Here is a 22822-nt window from a genome sequence, read left to right as displayed (position 1 = left end):
TTTTTATATTGCAGAAAATCACCTGCGAACAGCCTAATCGGGAGCAACTGTTAGTGTACCAGTAATATAAATGCAGCAGAAGTGGAAAAATGCCGCCTCTTTTTTAATAAATTTCTTGCTGTGGGATCCACTCTGAAGAAAATACATTGCAATCGCTTCATTGGTTCACGGGCTTCGCGTCGAATAATGTTGAGGAAGCTGCACAATATTTCGCGTGACAGCTGCTCATCATCTTCCAACAAAGTATTTTCTCACTCTGAGGAAAAATGTAGTGATCAAAATTTCATTAGGACGTACCGCCACAAAAAAATGCCTTTGTTTTAATGACTGCCACACCAGATCTTGTATCATATCCGTGGCACTCTCTCCCCTATAAATCGCTGCCCCTCTTCCAACTTTTTCTATGTTCTCCGTCAATCCTATCTGATGTGTGTCCCACACCGCACAACAGTACTCCAGAAGAGAATGCCCAACCACATTGTAAGCAGTCTCTTTAGTAGACCTGTTGCATTTTCTAAGTGTTCTGCCAATAGATAGCAGTCTTTGGTTTGCTTTGCCCACGACATTACCTATGTGATGGTTTCAACTCATAACTGTAATTCTTAAGAATTTAGTTGAATTTACAGCCTTTAGGTTTGTTTGATTTATCGTGTAACCGTAATTCAGCAGACTACTTTTAGTAGTTATGCGGATGACTTCACGCTTTATATTTTTTAGACTCAATTGCCACTTCTCGCACCATATAAATATCTTGTCTAAATCAATTTGCAACTGGTTTTGATTATCTGATTACTTTACAAGATGGTAAATGACAGTATTACCTACGAACAATCTAAGAGAGCTGCTGAGAATGTCTTCTAAATCGTTTATGTAAAACAGGCACAGCAGAGAGCTCATAACACTTCCTTGGGAAACGCGGATATTAGTTCTGTTTTACTCGATTACTTTCCGTCAGTTACTACGAACTGTGACCTTTCTCTTAAAACTTCCGGGCTGTGACCTTTCTGACAGGAAATCACGCGCGTCCAGTCATACTGCACAGACACTCAATTTGAGTAGAAGTCACTTTTGTAGAATGGCGTCAAAAGACTTCTGGAAATCTGAAAACGTAGAATCAATTTGACATCGCCTTTCGATAGCCCTCATTACATCGTGAGATTAGAGAGCTAGTTGTGTTCCACAAGAACGGTATTTTCTTGATGGATGTTTGATAATAAATGCTTTTCCTCGAGGTAATTCATAGTGTTCGAAAACAGTAGGTCTATATTTTCCAAAATACTACTGCAAATCGACGGTAATATATGGTCCTGTAATTCGGCAGTTTATTGCTATTTTCTTTCTTGATTATTGGTGTGACTTGTACAACTTTACAACCTTTAGGAACGGAGATTTCGACGAGCGAGAAATTGTGTATAATTGCTAAGTATGGAGCTATTGTATCAGCATATGCTGACAGGAACCTGACTGGTATACAGTCTGGACACGAGGCCTTGACTACGTTAAGTGATTTAAACTGCTTCGTCACACCGTGACCGATAATATGTACTTCTAATTTACTCGTGTTGCCAGCAGTATTTGATTCGAATTCTGGAATATTTACTGTGTCGTTTATCGTGGAGAAATTTTGGAAAACCGAGTTCAGTAGCTGTGCTTAGTTGTACTTCCATCAGTAACATTAATCTGTTATCGCACAGTGAAGGTATTGATTGCGTCTTGCCGGTGATGTCCTTTGCATACGACCAGAATCTGTTCGGGTCTGCAGCCGGCCGCTGTGACCGAGCAGTTCTAGGCGTTCAGTCCGGAACCATGCGGCTGCTACGGTCGCAGGTTCGAATCCTGCCTCGGGCATGGATGTGTGTGATGTCTTTAGGTTGGTTAGGTCTACGTAGTTGTAAGTCTAGGGGACTGATGACCTCAGATGTTAAGTCCCATAGTGCTTAGAGCCAGCCATCTTCGGGTCTGCGAGATTTCGAGATAGAGTTTCGCTGTGGAAACTATTAAAAGCATTTCGCACTTAAGCCGACACTAACTTTCGAGATTCTGTAAAACGGTTCCAGTCTTGGAGGTTTTGTATTCTTTTAAATTTGACACGTGTATTTCATTGCTTCTGCAACAATGTTCTGACATGTTTTGTGTACCATGCAGGATCAGTACCATCTATATGGCATATATCTCTCAGATGCCGTGGTTACGATTTCTTCCAATTTACGTTTGCATGGTCAGATCAGAAGGAGTGGAGACTGTCCCTTACGATGGCGTCAATAAAATTTTTATCTGTTCTTTTTTAAACAGATGTATTTTGCGTTTATTCTTGGTGGGTATGGATGTTGCTGTATTCATTCTTGCTACAATCAGCTTGTGGTCACTGATCCCTGTATGCGTTATTTTGCTCACTATTTGCTCAGCATTATTTGTAGATAACAGGGCAAGTATATTTTCGCAACCATTTCCACTTTGAGTGGATTCCTGAACAAATGGTTCAAAATAATTTTCTGAGATAGCATTCAGTACGCCTTCGCACGACGTTTTATGCTGTGTCTAGACAAGACAGTCTAGACACAAGGGAGGTAGCCGAAAGGGCACGCGTCAACTCAAGCCGTCTTGCGTTAAGTCTGGAACAGGATACGTTATGAATGCTATAAAGAAAAGAACGGAGCTTCTCGTATACTTAACTTTTATTCACTTCTGCGGTACATCGCTCTTGATAATACAAGTGAGACTCTCTCCAGATATGGTTAATGGCGCCTTGCTAGGTCGTAGCCATGGACTTAGCTGAAGGCTATTCTAACGGTCTCTCGGCAAATGAGAGAAAGGCTTCGTACGTGTAGTCGCTAGCAATGTCGTCCGTACAACTGGGGCGAGTGCTAGTCAGTCTCTCGAGACCCGCCGTGTGGTGGCGCTCGGTCTGCGATCACTGCCAGTGGCGACACGCGGGTCCGACATGTACTAATGGACCGCGGCCGATTTAAGCTACCACCTAGCAAGTGTGGTGTCTGGCGGTGACACCACATTTTATGCCTGCGACAGACTGTAAACATGTATTTTCGCCAACATACCGAGGGTGCACTGAAGTCACAACCAACTATAATTGTATGAGTGTGGTACCTATTTGAAGTGAGGTTCAAGTTTTCTTTGAGTTGTTCAGCAACTTTGTCATCTGAGTCATGGGGTGGGGGTCGGTAAAAGGAACCAGTTATTAATTTATCCCAGTTGTCAAGTACAAGCTATACCCATGGTAACTTATGGGAACTATCTACTTTAATTTTGTTTCAGTGGAGCAATCAGCACGCTAAGTTGGTTCGACGTGGAGACGCGACAGATTGAAAGACAGAGCGCCTGTTGAAACTTCCTGGCAGATTAAAACTGTGTGCCTGACCGAGACTCGAACTCGGGACCTATGCCTTTCGCGGGCAAGTGCTTTGTCAACTAAGCTACCCAAGCACGACTCGCGCCCCGTCCTCACAGCTTTACTCCTGCCGGTACCTCGTCTCCTACTTTCCAAACTTTGCAGAAGCTCTCCTGCGAACCTGCAGAACTAGCACTCCTGAAAGAAAGGATATTGCGGAGACATGGCTTAGTCACAGCCTGGGGGATGTTTCCAGAATGAGATTGTCACTCTGCAGCGGAGTGTGCGCTGATATGAAACTTCCTGGCAGATTAAAACTGTGTGCCGGACCGAGACTCGTTTCGGGCTGGAGGACGTGGTTCTTCGATGTTTTAGGGGTGTTTTCCGTACCGCGACTCAGGCAAGCTCGTTCAGGATACCGAAAACGTGAGTCAGCATACGAGGCGCCCACAAGTCTTTCAGTCAGTGAATTCACAACCGACCACGCCGAGGGACGAGCGGCGATCGTCGCGTCGCAGCGGTTTTGTCTGGAATCTCGAGTCGCGAGATCACGCTTCGATGTTGCCGCAAGAGCAAGAAAAAATAACTCGTGATACTGGGAAGTACTGAAGTCTGTGTGAATGGTGAAAAGTGCTGGCTAAAATGTCACGTCATATAGTGCTCAAAGGCATTGCTCTGCTCGCATCTCTGGAACAGAGGACATAATCTCATGCAGAAACGCTTTGGCCGCACGTGGAAAGATCTTAGCTACTGAAACAGCTTGCACTGTTTTTAATGAGAGTTCCGACAGTCTCCGAAGTCTGCGTCAGTGGTTCACGTCAAAAACCTGGTACTGTAATCTAAACGAGAGCAAACTCAAGACTTAAAACAACAATGTAACTCAGTATGTGTGAGCAGTGTCGATCACAACAATGATTCTATTACCATACCTGATTATTTGCAGATCATTTTCTATTTGTTGTGTTAAAGATCTACGTGAACTATAGCCATTTAGCGAGACAAATCGTATTTCGTATTTTCCTCAATTTTCTGATGTTCTTCGTGATGTGTTTTGTTGAAATGCTTCTTCTTATTGCAATAAAAGAAAGTAACTACAGTGTCACTTTATTATCATTTAATTTCTTTTTTCACAAGATTTTGGAATTTAAAAAGAGTACAGTTTTATAAAAAAAAGAATAAAGTTATATAAAACTGTAACAAAGCTGGCCAAGTCAGAATTTAACAGAAAAAAGGATTACTATTAATTAGCTTTCACAAACCAACAGCACTTAAATACTAACCCAGTATGGATATAACTACGAAAGAAAAAAATTTGTGCCTCTCATTGTTTTACCTCTAGAGGTTTTTCATCCTTTTAGTGACAGCTAGTTTGGATAATATAGCCGGCCGTTGTGACCGAGCGGTTCTAGGCGTTTCAGTCCGGAATCGCGCTGCTGCTACGGTCGTAGGTTCGAATCCTGCCTCGTGCATGCATGTGTATGATGTCCTTAGGTTAGTTAGGTTTAAGTAGATCTAAGTCTAGGGGACTGATGACCTCAGATGTTCCATAGTGCTCAGAGCCATTTGAACCATTTTATGGATACTACAAGTCTCATATTTATTTCAACATTCTCGGAGACTAAATGCTGGCCTCTCTTCTGCGTTCTCACGGTGAGTATGCTGTCGATATTCTCCTCTCTCAAGACGATAACAGCTGTGTTTGCAGAACTGTCCACATACGTCCCTGGTTTGACCGATACTCACACACGCCATCGCATCTCGACTGATCCGCTAAATCAGCCGATCTGAGTCCCATAGAACTTGCACCATTTGCAACAGCGCAGCGGGCGAAATGTACCAATCAACATCCACGCAATTTGGTAGCTCTACACTAGAAGATCTATCTATTCGTCAGTGTGGATATGGCACGCCGAGTTGTGGTCGTTATCAGAGCTAGAGGCAGAGTCACCGTAGGAACAATACAACTCGGCACTTCAGCAGGGGACGCTCGCTGCCTCTTCCTGGCTCGCTGACTGTTTCAGGTGTGGAGAAGTGTGGGAGGAACAGCCCCAGCCCCACCCTCGCAGGACAGCCAACATACTGGAATTACACTCGCAGTGCGTACTACACACCTACAGTTCTATCGTGTGCTGTACCGTTTCCCGGCTACAGAGTGGTAAGAAACAAAACTCGTACAACTTCTTTCAGAATTTTTTTATGAAAAACGTATAATCCGTATTACTTATAAGTGTAGACGACATTGTCTGTGGACTGCAGCAATCTGGCACTAACTTCGATGAGAACAAGTATCGATTATTAGCGGTTTCGGCTTACGTTAAAGCCATCCTCAGACTTTTCTTAGGCTCCCTTTTTATGCCACAGTGTACGATTGTGGCATCATGAAAACAACTGAGGAGCCACCAGCACCAGACGTGGGCGGCCTAAAAAATCTGAGTATGGCTTTAACATAATCCGAAACCAGTAGTAATGGCGATCTCGACAGTTGTTGGAAGAATAAAAGAACATAAAAATGTAACGATTAATTACCAATCTGTTAACTGTATAAGCGAAATAAGCTACAAAACGAGTTCTGCGCACTTAAGTAGCTGAATCTTCCGATAGTTTCTCTCGCGCGGCTGAACCCCGTCGGAGGTTCGAGTCCTCCCTCGGGCGTGAGGGTATTTGATGTCCTTAGCGTAAGTTAGTTTAAGTTAGATTAAGTAGTGTGTAAGCGTAGGGACCGATGACCTCAGTAGTTTGGTCCCATAGAACTTACCACAAATTTCCAATTTTTCCAATAGTTTCTCGCATTAAGTGCAAGACATAAAACATTTCCTTACGGTGCGTTCTTCCTCCACACTTACTGCTATCATCCCGCGAGAGTGGACATGTATCCACTGCCGGTTTTATACACTTAAAGATGGATGTTGTTTTGCGTAGATTGTTTGCTCGATGATTTAGAGACAACTGCATGATGGTAAATGAGAATAAAACTGTACGAAAGAATCTTAGAGGTGTAAGGAAAAAAAAGAAAAAAAATGGAAGTAGTACAGTACTAGAATGAAGGGACAGCTTCACTGAACAAACTTCTTACACGAATTTTCTTGGACTATCGCTGGATGGGAAAAATATGTTCGCCTATATAACAGAAGTTCAAAAAAATACTATTATCTCTTGACAGTGCTTACATATTGCTGTGGCACTGAAAACTGTTGTGCGTGCTACTGTGTAAATGTGCACACAGTATGTTACGCTGGTCTGAGGAACTACAACTAGTTTCGATTTAAAACTCAGAAAAGAGCAATAAGGATGAACAATGGTGTGTGTGTGTGTGTGTGTGTGTGTGCATGTGTGTGTGTGTGTGTGTGTGTGTACAGGAGTGAGTGAGAGAGAGAGAGAGGGGGGGGGGGGAGAGAGAGAGAGAATGTCTGTATTGCCTTTAATCAGACGGGAAATATGAGCACTAAATAGCCCAGTTGACAGCTGTGATGCAACTGTAAGTAGGGATGATTTCCGTAGAGAAGCATATAACAAGATCCTATTATATATACGCTGTAACTGGCAGACAACGCGCTGTGACACGGCACTTGAGACAGGCCTATTTGAGCATTCAAGGCGATTTCACAGACAGCCTTTAAAACGATAGTAGTATAGCGCTGTATAATCTGCGCAGCCCCCTTAGATTGTTTGCAGATGACACTGTGATTTACCGTCTAGTAAAATCATCAGACGATCAGTTCCAATTACAGAATGATCTAGAGAGAATTTATGTATAGTACGAAAAGTGGCAATTAGCACTAAACAAAGAGAAGTGCGAGGTCATCCACGTGGGTACTAAAAGAAATCCGATGTATTTTGGGTATACGGTAAATCGCACAAATCTAAGGGCTGTCAATTCGACTAAATACCTAGGAATTACAATTACGAGCATCTTAAATTGTAAAGGCCACATACATAATATTGTGGGGAAGGCGAAACAAAGACTGCGTTTTGTTGGCAGAACACTTAGAAGATGCGACAAACCCACTAAAGAGACAGCCTACATTACACTTGTCCGTCCTCTGCTAGAATATTGCTGCGCGGTATGGGATCCTTACCAGGTAGGATTGACGGAGGACATCGAAAAAGTGCAAAGAAGGGCAGCTCGTTTCGTGTTATCGCGCAATAGGGGTGAGAGTGTCACTGATATGATACGCGAGTTGGCGTGGCAGTCACTGAAACAAAGACGGCTTTCTTCGCGGCGAGATCTATTTACGAAATTTCAATCACCAGCTTTCTCTTCCGAATGCGTAAATATTTTGTTGACACCCACCTGCGTAGGGAGAAATGATCACCAAAATAAAATAAGAGAAATCAGAGCTCGAACGATTAAGATTTAGGTGTTCCTTTTTCCCACGCGCCATTCGAGAATGGAATGGTAGAGAAGTAGTATGAAAATGGTTCGATGAACCCTCTGCCAGGCACTTAAGTGTGAATTGTAGAGTTACCATGCAGATGTAGATGTAGATTATTGAGCGTATGTGGGATGCCTTGCAATGTGCTGTTCAGAAGAGATATCTATCCCTCATACTCTGCGGATTTATGGACAGCCCTGAAGGATTCATGGTGTCAATTCCCTCCAGCACTACTTCAGACATTAGTCGAGTTCATGCCACGTCGTGTTGCGTCACTTATGCGTGCTCGCGTGGGCACTATACGACATAAGGCAGGTGTACCAGTTTCTTTTGCTCTTCAGTGTACAAAAAAAATTAGGGGTCCTAAGATGGAATCTTGTGGGACACCGCGAGTAATTTGAATGACGCCTGATAGGTTAATGCATGTCTCTTTTCTAATAACACCCTTTGTTTACTTTCATAGATTTAGGATTTGAATCACTTTGCCGCATTTCTTGTTGCACCGTAATATCCTAATTTACATAGTCAAGTGGTTTTAACATATCACAATATATACCAGTTGCCTGCTACGTATTGGCTAAGGAATTAAGTACATTCCCACTGTATGTGACTATAGCATCATCAATGTCAGAAAACTTTAGAAATCCGAACAGTGTCTTTGACAATATATTATTTGCTTTTAGACGGTTAACGAGTCGGTTGTGCATTATCGTTTCGAAAATTTGCTGGAAAAGTGAAACTGGCCGCGAATTTGACGATATTTCTTAATCTCCTTTCTTAAACAGAGGCTTGTTATTATTATTGTTATTATTAATGTGTTGGTATTTTAATGTTCTTATGATTACTTGGTTCAAGAATCATGAAAGAAGGTTGTATACATGGAAGAAGCCTGGAGATACTGACAGGTTTCAGATAGATTATCTAATGGTAAGACAGAGATTTAGGAACCAGGTTTTAAATTGTAAGACATTTCCAGGGTCAGATGTGGATTCTGACCACAATTTATCGGTTATGACCTGTAGATTAAAACTGAAGAAACTTCAAAAAGGTGGGAATTTAAGGAGATGGGACCTGGATAAACTGACTAAACCAGAGGCTGTACAAAGTTTCAGGGAGAGCATAAGGAAACAATTGACAGAAATGGGGGAAAGAAATACAGTAGAAGAAGAATGGGTAGCTTTGAGGGATGAAGTAGTGAAGGCAGCAGACGATCAAGTAGCTAAAAAGACGAGGGCTAGTAGAAATCCTTGGGTGACAGAAGAAATACTGAATTTAATTGATGAAAGGAGAAAATATAAAAACGCAGTAAATAAAGCGGGCAAAAAGGAATACAAACGTCTCAAAAATGAGATCGACAGGAAGTGCAAAATGGCTAAGCAGGCGTGGCTAGAGGACAAATGTAAGGATGTAGAGGCTTATCTCACTAAGGGTAAGATAGATACAGCCTACAGGAAAATTAAAGAGACCTTTGGAGAAAAGAGAGCCACTTGTATGAAATTCAAAATCTCAGATGGAAACCCAGTTCTAAGCAAAGAAGGGAAAGCAGAAAGGTGGAAGGAGTATATAGAGGGTCTATACAAGGGCGATGTACTTAAGGACAATATTATGGAAATGGAAGAGGATGTAGATGAAGATGAAATGGGAGATATAATACTGCGTGAAGAGTTTGACAGAGCACTGAAAGACCTGAGTCAAAACAACGCCCCGGGAGTAGACAACATTCCATTAGAACTACTGACAGCCTGGGAGAGCCAGTCCTGACGAAACTCTACCATCTGGTGAGCAAGATGTATGAGACAGGCGAAATACCCTCAGACTTCAAGAAGAATATAATAATTCCAATCCCAAAGAAAGCACGTGTTGACAGATGTGAAAATTACCGAACTATCAGTTTAATAAGTCACGGCTGCAAACTACTAACGCGGATTCTTTACAGACGAATGGAAAAACTAGTAGAAGCGGACCTCGGGGAAGATCAGTTTGGATTCCGCAGAAATGTTCGAACAGGAGAGGCAATGCCGACCCTCCGACTTATCTTAGAAGCTAGATTAAGAAAAGGCAAACCTACGTTTCTAGCATTTGTAGACTTGGAGAAAGCTTTTGACAATGTTGACTGGAATACGCTCTTTCAAATTCTGAAGGTGGCACGGGTAAAACACAGGGAGCGAAAGGCTATTTACAATTTGCACAGAAACGAGATGGCAGTTATAAGAGTCGAGGGACATCAAAGGGAAGCAGTGGTTGGGAAGGAAGTGAGACAGGGTTGTAGTCTCTCCCTGATGTTATTCAATCTGTATATTGAGCAAGCAGTAAAGGAAACAAAAGAAAAATTCGGAGTAGGTATTAAAATCCATGGAGAAGAAATAAAAACTTTGAGGTTCGCCGATGACATTGTAATTCTGTCAGAGACAGCAAAGGACTTGGAAGAGCAATTGAATGGAATGGATAGTGTCTTGAAAGGAGGGTATAAGATGAACGTCAACAAAAGCAAAACGAGGATAATGGAATGTAATCGAATTAAGTCGGGTGATGCTGAGGGAATTAGATTAGGAAATGAGACACTTAAAGTAGTAAAGGAATTTTGCTATTTGGGGACCAAAATAACTGATGATGGTCGAAGTAGAGAGGATATAAAATGTTGACTGGCAATGGCAAGGAAAGCGTTTCTGAAGAAGAGAAATTTGTTAACATCGAGTATAGATTTAAGTGTCAGGAAGTCGTTTCTGAAAGTATTTGTATGGAGTGTAGCCATGTATGGAAGTGAAACATGGACGATAAATAGTTTGGACAAGAAGAGAATAGAAGCTTTTGAAATGTGGTGCTACAGAAGAATGCTGAAGATTAGATGGGTAGATCTCATAACTAATGAGGAAGTATTGAATAGGATTGGGGAGAAGAGAAGTTTGTGGCACAACTTGACTAGAAGAAGGGATCGGTTGGTAGGACATGTGTTGAGGCATCAAGGGATCACCAATTTAGTATTGGAGGGCAGTGTGGAGGGTAAAAATCGTAGAGGGAGACCAAGAGATGAATACACTAAGCAAATTCAGAAGGATGTAGGTTGCAGTAGCTACTGGGAGATGAAGAAGCTTGCACAGGATAGAGTAGCATGGAGAGCTGCATCAAACCAGTCTCAGGACTGAAGACCACAACAAAAACGACAACATGATGCAGTTATTGTAAGTAGCTTTCCTTTCTTGTGATGGGAACTGCACATCATTTTTTTCCGTGAAAGGCATTTAATGCAACTGACATGGAGGCGTGTTAAATGTAATAGTTTGTAGGTGTATGAACAGCGGTATGAAGATATCCAATCGCAAAAAGAAAAAAAAAAGAACTTTACAGCAGCCCTGAAAGTCTACAGCGGCGGGGGGGTCGATTTGTTCAGACGATGTGGAACCCATCAATAATGTGAAAAGCCAAAGTTTTACAGGCGAGAAGTCTCTCACTAGGTTGGAGTTCGTGCCTCAAGGACGTACCTGTTGTGACTGCTGGAAGAAGAGCTGCTGTGCGCTGTGTGATGCGCTACTGACTGCTGACTTGTCAGCGAGCGACTGCTGGAACAAGAGCTGCTGTGTGCTGTGTGATGCGTTACTGGCTGCCGACTTGTCAGCGTGCGACTGCTGGAACAAGAGCTGCTGTGTGCTGTGTGATGCGCTACTGACTGCTGACTTGTCAGCGAGCGACTACTGGCGGGAGCGCTCCGTAGCGTGACCAGCGGTTTTCTGCCGGCCGCTATCTGGCCTTGAGGAAGACACCTGCAGACTGCCGTCACGTAACGGACGCTGATATTTCTCGCAACCGACGCAGCGCCTGGTTCGGGACAAGTCGAACTGACAACTGGTTATGGCAATAGTCGAAAGGCTATTAGCTTCCCCTTGTAGCAGAAGTATACCGTAAGTCGCTGGGGGAGCGAAGCGTCGGAAGTGACTGGAGAAAGGCACAGGTCACTCCCGTTTTCAAGAAGGTTCGTCCAACAGACGCAGAAAACTACAGTGTGTATGTCTGACGCCGATCTGCTACAGAGTTTTGGAACATGTTTTACGCTTGTGCTTACGATATTTCTTGAGCCGAAGATCTCCTCTATAGGGAAGAACAATGATTGGCTGGAACAGTTCTCTCTGCCTGCCCCAAACACACAGAAAGCAGCAGATAGTGGCGCCCAGGTTGATGCCGCGTATCTCGGCTTCTAGAAAGTACTCCATAAAGTTCCACACATATCAGCTGTATGACTGGACTGAAGAATTTCTAGCAAACAGGACGCAGCGTATCATTCTGAACGGAGAGAGGTCCTCAGACGTAAAAGTAACTTCTGGCGTACCCCCTGGGAGTGTAATAGGACCAATACTTTTCACAATGCCGGCCAGAGTGGCCGAGCGGTTCTAGGCGCTACAGTTTGGAACCCCGCGACCGCTACGGTCGCAGGTTCGAATCCTGCCTCGGGCGTGGATGTGTGTGATGTCCTTAGGTTAGTTAGGTTTAAGTAGCTCTTAGTTCTAGGGGACTGATGACCTCCGAAGTAAAGTCCCATAGTGCTCAGAGCCATTTGAACCATTTTTGAACTTTTCACAATAAGTATAAATGACGTAGTAGACAAAGTTGGAAGTACCACCATGCTTTTTGCGGATGCAGGAAATTTTAGCGAAATTCAGGAACCCCTGCCGTGTACGGACACTTGTCAGAAACTGGCAATTGACCTCCCAAACATAAGCAAATGTCACATATTGCACGTCCTTAGAGGGAAAGACCCATCATTGTATGGTTGCACGATAGCAATGGAGATACTATCGAAGACAGCGCTGCCTAAGCAGAGTTACTAAACACAGCCTTCCGAAATACCTTCACAAAAGAAGACGAAGCAAATATTCCAGAATTCGAATCGCGAACAGCTGCCAACGTGAGTAAGGTAGAAGTAAATATCCTCGGAGTGGTGAAGCAATTTAAATCACTTAATAAAAGTAAGTCTTCTGGTCTAGACCGTATACCAGTTAGGTTCCTTTCGGAGTATGCTGATGCATTAGCTCCATACTTAACAATCATATACAACCGTTCGCTCGACGAAAGATCCGTACCAAAAGATTGGAAGTTGCACACGTCACACCAATATTCAAGAAAAGTTGTAGGAGTAATCCACTAAACTACAGGCCCATATCGTTAACGTCGATATGCAGCAGGATTTTGGAACATATATTGTGTTCGAACATTATGAATTACCTCGAAGAAAACCGTCTATTGACACAAAGTCAACAAGGGTTTAGAAAACATCGTTCCTGTGAAACACAACTAGCTCTTTATTCACATGAAGTGTTGAGTGCTATTGACAAGGGATTTCAGATCGATTCCGTATTTCTGGATTTCCGGAAGGCTTTTGACACTGTACCAAACAAGCGGCTCGTAGTGAAATTGTGTGCTTATGGAATATCGTTTCAGTTATGTGACTGTATTTGTGATTTCCTGTCAGAGAGGTCAGAATTCATAGTAATTGACGGAAAGTCATCGAGTAACAGAAGTGGTTTCTGGCGTTTCCCGGGGTAGTGTGATAGGCCCTTTGCTGTTCCTTATCTATATAAACGTTTTGGGAGACAACCTGACCAGCCGTCTTCGGTTGTTTGGAGATGACGCTGTAGTTTATCGACTAATAAAGTCATCAGAAGATCAAAACAAACTGCAAAACGATTTAGAAAAGATATCTGAATTGTACGAAAAGTGACAGTTGACCCTAAATAACGAAAAGTGTGAGGTCATCCACAAGAGCGCTAAAATGAATCCGTTAAACTTCGGTTACACGATAAACCAGTCTAATCTAAAAGCCGTAAATTCAACTAAATACCTAGGTATGTCGAGGGACATAAAAGGGAAGCAGTGGTTGGGAAGAGAGTGAGACAGGGTTGTAGCCTCTCCCCGATGCTATTCAATCTGTAGATTGAGCAAGCAGTAAAGGAAACAAAAGAAATGTTCGGAGTAGGTATTAAAATCCATGGAGAAGGAATAAAAACTTTGAGGTTCGCCGATGACATTGTAATTCTGTCAGAAACAGCAAAGGACTTGGAAGAACAGTTGAACGGAATGGACAGTGTCTTGAAAGGAGGGTATAAGATGAACATCAACAAAAGCAAAACAAGGATAATTGAATGTAGTCGAATTAAGTCGGGTGATGCTGAGGGAATTAGATTAGGAAATGAGACACTTAAAGTAGTAAAGGAGTTTTGCTATTTGGGGAGCAAAATAACTGATTATGGTCGAAGTAGAAAGGATATAAAATGCAGACTAGCAATGGCAAGGAAAGCGTTTCTGAAGAAGAGAAATTTGTTATCATCGAGTATTGATTTAAGTGTTAGGAAGTCGTTTCCGAAAGTATTTGTAGTAGCCTGCAATAGGTACTGGGAGATGAAGAATCTAGCACAGGATAGAGTAGCATGGAGAGCTGCATCAAACCAGTCTCAGGACTGAAGACCACAACAACAACAATCTAGGTATTACAATTACGAACAACTTAAATTGGAAGGAACACACTAAAATGATGCGGGGAAGGCTAACCAAAGACTGCGCTTTATTGGCAGGACACTTAGAATATGTAACAGACCTACTAAGGAGACTGCCTACACTACGCTTGTCCGCCCTCTTTGTATTGTCGCGAGATATGGGAGAGAGTGTCACAGAAATGATACAGGATTTGGGCTGGACATCATTAAAAGAAAGGCGTTTTTCGTTGCAACGGAATCTTCTCACGAATTTTCAATCACCAACTTTCTCCTCCGAATGCGAAAATATTTTGTTGGCACCGAGGTACATAGAGAGGAACGATCATTACAATAAAATAAGGGAATTCAGAGCTCGTACGGAAAGATATAGGTGTTCATTCTTTCCACGTGCTGTACGAGATTGGAATAATAGAGAATTGTGAAGGTGGTTCGATAAACCCTCTGCCAGGCACTTAAATGTGATTTGCAGAGTATCCATGTAGATGTAGATTACACCATTCCAGAACAATCAATGGAAGCAATTACTCCCATAAAATATCTACGAGTAAGCGTACAGAGCAGTTTAAAGTGGAACGGCTAGATACGACTAACTGGAAGTAAGGCAGATGCCTCAGCAATTGTAGTCCACCCACCAAAGAAGGTACCTTACAAAACACACGTTCGTCCAATACTTGATTACTGGTAGTCAATCTGGGATTCGTCACAGATAACAATGATAGAAGAAAGAAAGAAAATCCAAAGATGAGCAGTGCGTTTCGTCAGAGGTTCATTTAATGAGCGCGTGTCACACATACGAAGGGGTAGATGCTGCAAGAGATGCATTCAGCATCAAGTAGTGGTTTACTGACAAAATCCTCGTTAGTACACCCTCCGAACACGTCCAGCGCCACAGAAAACAAGATCTAAATTAGGTAAAATTGGCTGATAACCACCAAGCTGATGATGAAGAAGACACGGCTGTGAAGTACAACTTTTGCATGATGCAAAAATGGTATAAATGTTGGTACCGGAAGTGTCCCACATGTCCAACGGACACTGCAGTCTGTACTTGTCGTCAGGAGTGTCAGACCAGTAAGAAGATTACCAAGAGAGAAGTGTTAGTTACTACATCACTACAGAGAGAACTGACAAAAGAATACTTACACGAACGTGCTGTTTGTGACCTTGGCATTAACTTACAGGAAGAATAACCGCATAGTGGGTCTCAAACAGTAATGGTTTTTTATTGTTGCGCGTCTGTCACTGCAATGCCGCGGGGGCTACACTGACGTGCAGGGGACCACGGTACAATTTCTGGTACTGCCAGGGACTTTTCCTTGGTAGGAGGATTGGTAAGGGGTTGCAGTCAGAATATTGAATGAGACGTAGCGTCTCCAAGATTTAAAAAACCGACGAACGGCCGAGAGAGCACTTTGTTGACACCCTGCCCCCATACTACGTCCGAATAAAGCCACGTAACGGACGATGGCACTGTGGCCCGTCGTTATTTTATGGGCTCTTTGTGTCTGATCGTCGAGTTATATTCTCTTTTTTTATTCTTGTTTTTAACAGACGTGTGCAACGAGACGAGCCTGGGCCAACTGTGGAAGCATGGTTCTCCCAACACGCTAGGCGATTACTGCCTCGCAGTACAGTTACTCGGGACTGTTCTGTGCGACTTTCGTAGCGCCCCTTTGTTTACATACACTCCTGGAAATGGAAAAAAGAACACATTGACACCGGTGTGTCAGACCCACCATACTTGCTCCCGACACTGCGAGAGGGCTGCACAAGCAATGATCACACGCACGGCACAGCGGACACACCAGGACCCGCGGTGTTGGCCGTCGAATGGCGCTAGCTGCGCAGCATTTGTGCACCGCCGCCGTCAGTGTCAGCCAGTTTGCCGTGGCATACGGAGCTCCATCGCAGTCTTTATCACTGGTAGCATGCCGCGACAGCGTGGACGTGAACCGTATGTGCAGTTGACGGACTTTGAGCGAGGGCGTATAGTGGGCATGCGGGAGGCCCGGTGGACGTACCACCGAATTGCTCAACACGTGGGGCGTGAGGTCTCCACAGTACATCGATGTAGTCGCCAGTGGTTGACGGAAGGTGCACGTGCCCGTCGACCTGGGACCGGACCGCAACGACGCACGGATGCACGCCAAGACCGTAGGATCCTACGCAGTGCCGTAGGGGACCGCACCGCCACTTCCCAGCAAATTAGGGACACTGTTGCTCCTGGGGTATCGGCGAGGACCATTCGCAACCGTCTCCATGAAGCTGGGCTACGGTCCCGCACACCGTTAGGCCGTCTTCCGCTCACGCCCCAACATGGTGCAGCCCGCCTCCAGTGGTGTCGCGACAGGCGTGAATGGAGGGACGAATGGAGACGTGTCGTCTTCAGCGATGAGAGTCGCTTCTGCCTTGGTGCCAATGATGGTCGTATGCGTGTTTGGCGCCGTGCAGGTGAGCGCCACAATCAGGACTGCATACGACCGAGGCACACAGGGCCAACACCCGGCATCATGGTGTGGGGAGCGATCTCCTACACTGGCCGTACACCACTGGTGATCGTCGAGGGGACACTGAATAGTGCACGGTACATCCAAACCGTCATCGAACCCATCGTTCTACCATTCCTAGACCGGCAAGGGAACTTGCTGTTCCAACAGGACAATGCACGTCCGCATGTATCCCGTGCCACCCAACGTGCTCTAGAAGGTGTAAGTCAACTACCCTGGCCAGCAAGATCTCCGGATCTGTCCCCCATTGAGCATGTTTGGATGAAGCGTCGTCTCACGCGGTCTGCACGTCCAGCACGAACGCTGGTCCAACTGAGGCGCCAGGTGGAAATGGCATGGCAAGCCGTTCCACAGGACTACATCCAGCATCTCTACGATCGTCTCCATGGGAGAATAGCAGCCTGCATTGCTGCGAAAGGTGGATATACACTGTACTAGTGCCGACATTGTGCATGCTCTGTTGCCTGTGTCTATGTGCCTGTGGTTCTGTCAGTGTGATCATGTGATGTATCTGACCCCAGGAATGTGTCAATAAAGTTTCCCCTTCCTGGGACAATGAATTCACGGTGTTCTTATTTCAATTTCCAGGAGTGTATATACGCTCGAATCTCCCGCCAGCTGAAGACAGTATTTCTCCATTGCGAGGGAATCCTACACAGAATCATGTAAAATATACAAGGAGATTTGTAAAAGTATAGCTCTAGAGAGGTTATATAAATATTTTTTCTTTATTATTTTATTTTAATCACAATATTTAGCAATAAAAGTCAACACGTACATTAACAACATAAATATTTCAGTGTATCTATATAATATATTTGCTACAAAACACCTGTTGTCGATTATCGAGACTAAACGATCGAGCGGCAGGGCTGATTGTTGACTTTTCCCGTGGCTGGTGTGTTGTTTTTCGTGCTTACAGAAACGAACAGAACTTTTTAATCAGTATGCCCCCAGCTTCGTGTGAATTGCTATTCGCGTCGATGGACTACACTTTCCACTTTTAGGGATTTTTTCTCTTTCTTAGGGTGCCCTGCCCATATTCCCCACAACAGCATATCAAGCGCTGCTGGATTCTAAACTGTTGACATTAAAATAATCGTCATAAAAATATTTAATTATTTTTTTCAATATGCACGGTAAGGGTAGAGAGGCTGAATGAGTTCTTTTTTTATGTAGATGTGAATCATCAGACTCTTCTATCTCACTCAAAACAAGATGACTCGTTAATGCTCGCAGCTGAAAGAATTCTTAAGCTTTGGATTCCATTAAAACAATTTTTGACACCGAAGACAGACCACCCAAAATACTTTCAGATTTTCAGTAGTCCGATCTGTGAAATTTACGTCATGTTTATGCAGTAGAACTTAGCTCTGTTTCAATAAAGTATAGAAATAGTGGAGAAGAATAAAGTCTCGATAACTGAAATAAGAAATATATTAATCAGCTCTCAAAGATGTCTGAGTGAAAGGAAGACTGGTAATTTTATTGGTATGCAAACCAAGATGAATTTGAACAAACTGAAGAATGAGAACCATAATTAATTTGATTTCGAAATTTGAGGAAGAGACTATGGATTTCTATACAATAGCATTTGATTACTTAGAGAAATGTGCTATTTCTTTTAATAAATATCAAGTGTTTGACCGGATGACATTATCTGAAAACCTAGATTAGGTGATGATTGAAAACACTATTATATATCTGACTAAAAATGGTTTGAAGATTTCAAGCGACAATTGTTTTCAGGAATATATGTGTCTGAAGAGCTTTTAAGAAACTAGTCGTGACTCGGAAGAATGGAAGTCTAAACACTCCGTGGAAGAAGGGTGGATTTCCTTTTTTAAGGAAACCGAACTCTGAAGGGAAATCCCAACTGCTAAAATTATACGAGTATGTGTTTTCTATTTCCGCACACAACGCAGCTGTGGAAAGAGTACTTTACCTGATGGCGGCCCAGTGGACTGATGAAAGATATCGACTGCTGCCAGCGACTGTGGAGTCAATATCATGGTGCCGGTTAGCCACAAGCTGACTTGCATCGACTCCTCAGCTTAGCACGCGTTAGCCGCTGAGCCTTGCCTTCAAGTGTTTTCTGTCGTTGAGCGTCTTTCATGGCGGCCGGGGCGCTGCAGTCTCTCGCCGACGATGCCTGCAGTAGCGAGTACACGCGGAGTCAGCAGTAGTCGATGCTGAGAACGACCGAGGTTGCCAACCGTCCCATACGGTAAAGGATTTCCTTTGTTTGAGGGATAAAGAAGTAGCTCCAGATGGACCTTGTATAGCATGCTAAAATCCCGTATTAATATTTTTCCGCTAATTTACCCAATTCCTGTAACTCATTTGTCAAAATTATATCAATGGTAGGCCCGTATGTCGTTGAGCAATATACTGACTTATGAATCTGTCTTATCGCAGTGTCATAATCACGGTACAGTACGTCACACTACTTACTTATTATTAGAAAATGCTTATAAGTTTGAATTTACCTTATTTAAACTATAGCCTAAGTCAGTTGTCAAAGTAACTTAAAGAATACAATCTACACATGTTACTAAACAATACTACGAAGTTTAAAATGTTTTGACAATGAATGGCGCTTTATTTATATGAACCAATTCTTATCTGGGGTACTGAACCAACGACGATTACACACAGACAACAGATTTCAATTGTCAACGCTAGACACCAGACATCAGTTCTTTGTTGTACGAATATGATTAACCTCGAAATACCAACATCTAATTCACTTCCTAGGCGACTGAAACAGGTATGTGTTTATGTACAAAGATGAGAAAAGGCATTAATGGCTAGCACACATCAATGATATTTCACTCAACAAGAAATGTGTATGTTGCAACTGAGTTACAGCTGTCAAAATCTTTTTACTTGTGAAGAATGACAATAAACTGTTGACTAGAAACAGATGAACACGGTTTTGTCAAAGATTATCTTAATGATGGAATGATGTATGGTAACGTTCAATTTTTGACATTTTGAATTTTTTGTAACTGTTTAAACAAGCTTTGTAGTATTTGCATCCAAAGCTGTTAATACAGTATTTTACAGTGAACCGATTAATGTAACTTTTCTGCTTACTACCTGCGCATGTCCTTTGCTTAATAAAGTAACGGGTGATTCATTGCCGTCTCAAACTTAAATATTGTCGAATTTGGCGACCATAGAGCATAGAATCGCAGGAAATAGTCACGTGAAAGTTAGTGCGGGGAGAATTTCAGCAGTTATATTGATAGAAGGTATATATTTGATACATGAAGATTAATTCAGACCTGTCAGTTGGAGAATCTTTCACGTTGAGCAAAAGTAAGTTAACGGGACAATATGTCATCTTACGCAGTTCGTATGAATACCCATTGTTATTGTGGATAACGACAGGGAAATAACTTCTAGGATGTTGTGGTTTTCAGTCCAAAGATTGGTTTGATGCAGCTCTCCATGGCACTCTATCCTATTTAAACCTCTTCGTCTCCGAATAACTACTGCAACTTACATCCTTCGGAATCTGCTCACCGTGTTCAACTCTTCGTCTCCCTCTACAATTTTTACCTCTCACACTTCCCACCAATACTAAATTGCTGATCCCTTGATATCTCAGAATGTGTGCTATCAACCGATCCCTTCATTTAGACAAGTTGTGCCACAAATTTCTTTTCTCCCCAATTCTATTCAATATCTCCTCATTAATTACGTAATCGACCCATCTAATCTTCAACATTCTTCTGTAGCACCACATTTCAAAAGCTTCTATTCTTGATGTCTAAACTGTTTATCGTCCATGTTTCACCACGATACACGGCTATAATCCAGACAAGTGCCTTTAGAAGAGCTTCCTAACACTTAAATCTATATTCGATGTTAACAAATTTCTCTTCTTCAGAAATGCTTTTCTTGGCACTGCCAGCCTACATTTTATATCCTCTCTACTTCGGCCGTCGCCAGTTATTTTGCTATCCAAATAGCAAAACCTATCTACGACTTTGTCTCGTTTCCTAATCTAATTCCCTTAGCATCAACTGTTTTCATTCGACTACATTCCGTTATCGGTGTCTTGATTTTGTTGATGTTCGTCTTATATCCTACTTCTAAGACACAGTCCGTTCCGTTCAATTGCTCTTCCAAGTCTTTTGCCGTCTCTGACAGAATTACAGTGCCATCGGCAAACCTCAAGGTTTTTATTTCTTCTTCCTGTACTTTAATTTCTGCTTCTAATTTTCTGTTTGTTTTCCTTTACAGCTTGCTCAGTGTACAGATTGAATAATATCAGAGATAGGCTACAACTCTGTCTCACTCTCTTTTCAACCACTGCTTCCCTTTCATGCCCGTTGACTGTTATCACTGCCGTCTGGTATCTGTACAAGTTGTAAATAGGCTTTCGCGTCCTGCGTTTTATTCTAGTCAACATTGTCAAAAGCTTCCTCCAAGACTACAAATGCTATAAACATAGATTGACCTATTTTCTAAGATAAGTCGTATGGCCAGTATTGCCTCGCATGTTCCTACATGTCTCTGAAATCCAAACTTATCTTTGCCGAAGTCGGCTTCTAGCACTTTTTCTATTCTTCTCTAAAGAATTCGTGTTAGTATTTTGCAACCATGACTCATTAAATTGATAGTTCGGTAATTTTCACACCTGTCAGCAACAGCTTCCTTTGGAATTGGAATTATAACATTCTTCTTGAGGTCCCAGGGTATTTCTCTCGTGTCATACGTCTCGCACACAAGGTGGAAGAGTTTTGCATGACTGGCTCTCCCAAGGCTATCAGTAACTCTGACGGAATGTCGTCAACACCGAGAGCCTTGTTTTGCCTTAGGTCTCCCAGTAGTCTGTCAAATTTTTGGTAGTATCATATCTCACCCCTCATCTTCTTCTACACCCACCTCCATTTCTCTAATGCTGCTTGCAAGTTCATCTCCCTTGCATATAGCTTCTACATGCTCCTTCCACCTTTCAGCTTTCTCTTATTTGCTCAGGACTGTTTTCTCATCTGTGCTCTTGATATTCATAAAGCCGCTTCTCTTTACTCCAAAAGTCTCTTTAATTTTCTTTTAGGCGATATCTGTTTTTCCCGTAGTGAAACATGCTTCTAAATCTTTACATTTGTCCTCTAGCCATTCCTGCTTAGCCTTTTTGCACTTCCTGTCAATCAAATTTTTTAGATGTTTGTATTGCTTTCGCCTGCCTCATTTGCTGCATTTTTGTTTTTTCTACTTTTCATTTAAATTCAGTATCGTCCGTGTTATCCAAGGATTTCTACTAGGCCTTGCCTGTTTGGCTATTTGATCCTCTGCTGGCTTCACTATTACATCTCTTCCAGCTATGCATTCGACCTCTACTATATCCCTTTCCCCTGTTATAGTGAACCGTTGGCTAATGCTCCGTCTCAGACTCTCAACAGTCTCTCGTATTTTCAACTTATCCAGGTGCCATCTCCTTAATATCCTATCCGTTTTCTAAATTCTTTAGTTTTAATCTAAGCTCATAACCAATAAATTGTGGTCAGAGTCCATATCTGCCCCTAGAAACGTGTTACAATTTAAAATATGGTTCCAAAGTCTCTATCTAACCATTACGTAATCGATCTGAAACCTCCGGGGGTCTCCAGGTCTCCTCCACGTATACAACCTTCCTTCATGATTCTTAAACCAACTGTTAGCTATGATTAAATTACGCTCTGAGCAGAATTCTACTAGGCAGCTTCCTCTTTCATTCCTTTCCACAGTCCATATTCACCTGCTATTTTTCCTTCTCTTCTTTTTCCTACTGTCGAATTCCAGTCCCCCATCACAATATAAATTTACGACTCACTTACCTATCTGAATAATTTATTTTAACTCGTCTTACATTTCTTCAATCTCTTCATCAGCTGCGGAGCTAATTGGCACATAAACTTGTACTACTGTGACAGATAACCACCTTACAAACAGACTGCCTTGCAATATTTATGAACAAATTCGCACTGAACCAACATGAATAATCTGCGGCTCCTCTGGAACGAACGGTCTTTTATTTGTGCGTTGCACCAGTGTGAATGAGCAGGACATACACGTGTTCTGTTGTTTGTAGATTAATAAGATAAGCCAGTGGACATCATG

At 42.7% G+C, this 22822-nt stretch overlaps 1 protein-coding gene across 1 annotated transcript in view; it reads right to left on the bottom strand.

Annotated features, from left to right (window-relative positions):
* The window catches only part of LOC126199182 (uncharacterized), a 69623-nt gene extending 58229 nt beyond the window's left edge, over positions 1-11394 (bottom strand). Inside the window, exon 1 of the mRNA XM_049935956.1 lies at positions 11199-11394. The gene's annotated coding sequence lies outside the window, so the exon portion shown is untranslated. The remainder of the gene's footprint in view (positions 1-11198) is intronic.
* Positions 11395-22822: the final 11428 nt, after the last annotated feature.

This window comes from Schistocerca nitens, chromosome 8 (genome assembly GCF_023898315.1).
Source record: "Schistocerca nitens isolate TAMUIC-IGC-003100 chromosome 8, iqSchNite1.1, whole genome shotgun sequence".
Lineage (NCBI taxonomy): Eukaryota > Metazoa > Arthropoda > Insecta > Orthoptera > Acrididae > Schistocerca > Schistocerca nitens.
This window is presented reverse-complemented; position numbering and strand designations above follow the sequence as displayed.